This window comes from Rattus norvegicus, chromosome 2 (assembly GCF_036323735.1).
Source record: "Rattus norvegicus strain BN/NHsdMcwi chromosome 2, GRCr8, whole genome shotgun sequence".
Taxonomy (NCBI): Eukaryota; Metazoa; Chordata; class Mammalia; order Rodentia; family Muridae; genus Rattus; species Rattus norvegicus.
This window is the reverse complement of record NC_086020.1, coordinates 124252060-124255944: the sequence shown is the minus strand read 5'-3', so window position 1 is coordinate 124255944 and position 3885 is coordinate 124252060. Positions and strand designations below refer to the sequence as shown.

Genomic DNA, 3885 nt, shown 5'->3' with positions numbered 1-3885 from the left:
AATGTTAATTATATTCATATGCTCTGCAAAACAAACTCAACAGCATTATTGAAAAGCTTCTTCAAAGAATATACTGGTATCCCAGTACCAAGAAATTAGATCTAGTTTTACCATTCATTGAAATAAATCTAGTTTTAGAACCCGAGGACATAATTCCAAAAAGGAAAGTAACCAATGCCAAAAAACTAAATTTGATCAGGTATGTGGTCTTCCACATATGTACTTGTTTCATTGTTTTTCTATATTTGTGCATATACATATGCAAAATAATCAAAGAAAAGCAGTTAACAGCTTGAGGAGGCTATATGGGAGTAGCTGGAAATAGGAAAGAGAAAGGGATATGATATAGTTATAATTTAATTAAAAGATTAAATAAATATTTTGGACAATATATCTCAATAACTATGTGGCCAAGAGCACAGCTCATAAACATGTAATTGCAGGAAAGGAAACAAACTTCACTGTGCAAAAGAAGAATGAGCCTACAAAGGCCAGTGCCTCTAGCAGTTCCCATCCACCATGAGCTCTGAAGGAGAGAACTCTGGCCAGATGATAGGAGCCAATCAGGAGACTGCTCAGTGTGTACTGAGTGAACACAAATGCCTACACTGGCTTCATGTTAACGTCACATGAGCATCACCAACACCTTCACCTCCAAAAGCTGTTTACATTCTTCAAAGAACACTGTGCTAACTCCAATATCTAAAGGGTAGGAAGCCAAGAACTTGGGCAAGTGTCATAATTAAAGAGAAAGAATAAAAAGGGACAGTGTTTATGGATTTAGAGTTGGCAGTTTCCTACTCGGCAGCATCTTTTCCTCCTACATACAATATTCCAGCTTCTGTTTGACTTTGTACTCGTTTTAGTGTCATACCTCTGATCCCTCTGTTCAGGGAGTAGTGAAAGGCCTTCTCTAGCTACCCATAACTTAAGATGTGCTAACCTTGCTCCTGGTGTTCGGAAGGTCAAGCATCATTTGCAAAAGAGAAATAATAAGATTATATTAGAAACCATCGAAGTTTATGTAGATGGGCACAAGGCTGAACTAAACATTTGCCTCATTTCATAACATAGGTTATCAAATAGATCAGCATGTTCTTTACAGAACAATTAAATCAGAGGGGATTCCCTTGACTTAAAGTGTCCTGTCTAGAATGCCTCACTTACCCTTAAATACTGGTAGGGACCACAATATTCACACTCTAGTGAGTGGAGGGTCATAAAGAAACGTCAAAAACACATGTTTTAAGCAGGCACCATAGAAAGGGAGACCAGGAGCATACAGCTTAGGAGTGGCATCTACCTTGAGTTGGTGATAAAGGGGCAGGTCTCATCATGAAACACAAGGAAGGCCAAGTGCCTGGGTGTAGCAGTGGGGTCAAGAAGAGAGGTTTGAGTGGCATTTCATTATCTACAAGTCTGCCAGTGTAATTGAAGGGCAATTACACTGCTTACTATTACTAAAACTCTATGGAAGATTGCAACACCTCCTACTTCTGTACTTGTCATAGTAAGATGGTGGGGAGCAGCACCAGATTGAACCCTCTTTTGTCCCAGGGATGCATTTCAGATCGAATCAACACCTGTGAGAATTGCTACCTGTTATGCTATTTGTTGTGGTCCAAATCAATGTACTATGTATCTAACAGAAAACAGAGATCCTATGGATCATGTCTGCGAGTCAGGATTCTTGACCCAGAGACAATGGCCCCGATGGGATGGAGCGAGTAGGCGTCATTGAGAGTAACTGAAATGAGACTGTGGATAGCTTTGATGACAAGAACCTCTGAAAATCCTTCCTCCATGGGATGTATGCCTATGGTTTTGAGAGGCCCTCTGACATCCAGCAGGGAGCTATTCTTCCTTGTATCAAGGGTTATGATGTGATTGCACAAGCCCAATCTGAGACTGGGAAAACAGCTACACTTGCCATATCAATTCTGGAGCAGACCCAATTAGATCTAAAGACCACTCAGGCTTTGGTTCTGGCACCCACTCAGGAATTGGCTCAGCAGGTACAAAAGGTGGTTATGGCGTGGCATTAGGAGACTACATGGGTGCCTCTTGCCATGCTGGTATCGGGGGCACCAACATGCATGCTGAGGTGCAGAAGCTGCAAATGGAAGCTCCCCGTATCATTGTGGGCATCCCAGACTGGGTGTTTGATATGCTTAACTGGTATACCTGTCCCACCAAATAAATCAAGATGTTTGCACCGGATGAAACAGATAAAATGTTAAGACATGGGTTCAAGGATCACATCTATGATATATTTCAAAAGCTCAACAGCAACACACAGGTAGTTTTGTTGTCTGCTGCAATGCCTCCTGATGTCTCTGAGGTGACCAAAAAGTTCATGAGAGACCGTATATGGATTCTAGTCAAGAAGGAAGGAAGATAGAGGAGGAGAAGGATGGCCCAACCCCTTGTGGCCTTAATTAGCCACAGGTAGCTATGAATATCTTATAAAGGATGGATTATTATAGGACAACTTGTCTTTTCTAGGTGGGCAATTTATATCAATATCTATTGGCTCAGGGTTTATTGGGTGGATATTTCATGGTGTGAGAATTTGCTGATATAAATCTGATTGATAAATTACAAGCTTTTTGAGTTTTGATTCTAACGGGTCACTGGGAGTTGTGACAATAACCATAGGGGGCAGACACTGGGATTGTAAACAGAGTTCACAGCAGAAAGTTACAAGAGGGTGGCTGCTGCTGGGGCCAGAGAGTAGACAGCACCAAGTGGGGCTGGCCATACAGGCAGAGAGACTACTGGGGACAGAGAGTAGCAGGAGACAGCATGGTACTTGGTGCCCTGCATCTTATTAAATACTCACCAATTCAAAGCTGGGCTGGTGAAATTGCTCAGAGGGCAAATACCACAGAGCCTGGCTACCAGAGTTGGAGCCAAAGGTTCCACATGGTTAAGAAGGAGAACAGACTCAAGTGATGCTCTGCAGTCACTTGTGCACTGTGGCTGTGAACCCTCCAAAAAATTAATAAGTGAAATGGGATAAAAGAAAAGAGCCAAAATTTCTAGAAGTTCTTAATGCAAATGTACACTATAACTAAAAACTTAGAGAAAGTAGGACTACTAACTGATTCTATGTGTGGGCATTTTTACTAGTGCCTTTCATTTCTGTGGCTTTTCCTTGAACACAACACTTAAAATGCAAAAGGTAAATGGGCAAAGAAACACCTTGGTGGTGGTGGTGGTGTTCCTTTACCAGAGCAGATGGCAGTCCTTTGCTCATCCGAGCTTGATGGCTGGCTTTGTGACCAAAGCTGTTTTATTCTTTGGTCTCATAAAAACCAAACCAGCCCAAATCAAATCAAATCCAGAAGGAGGAAGACAGAAAGAGACCTGTGGACTGCCATGTCACCCACAAGCCTGCTTTCCAGTGTGGATGAAGGAGGTCATCTAGGGGCCTGCAAGCCACATGGCCAGCCTGCAGCTGGAGCCACCACAATGTGCAAGTCTGTGGTGGGCAGATGGGAGAGAAGGAGAAGTGGAGCGGCTTGAGCTGTATGAAGAGAGATGGAACTGGAGACTCAACAGTAGAAAGAAGTGGCCTGTTATGAGTGACCAGCCTTGCCCTGATGGTGAGATCCCAGCCTGAACTGCCACTAAGGGCCATGTTTGGATCCATGGCTATGCAATGAATGGCAGGGGTCAGTGTCGATGTCTGTGACTCATAATACCACAAGAGAACATGGGGATGTCCCTGCTCAGGGAAGCCACCAGAGACCACCTGGATGTCCAGGTGCTGCCAAGCACTGGTCTTGCCCCTCATTGGATGTGGTGTTCTGAACAGACGGCCCCATCTCACACTGCTGACAGAGAGGGCTCTGCACACTCAGTGTAGCTGGATTTGATGGC

General features: G+C 43.5%; 1 pseudogene; it reads left to right on the top strand.

Moving 5' to 3' along the window:
* The first annotated feature begins 1670 nt into the window (after positions 1-1670).
* Positions 1671-2401, top strand: Eif4a1-ps6 (eukaryotic translation initiation factor 4A1, pseudogene 6; annotated as a pseudogene).
* The last annotated feature ends 1484 nt before the right edge of the window (positions 2402-3885 follow it).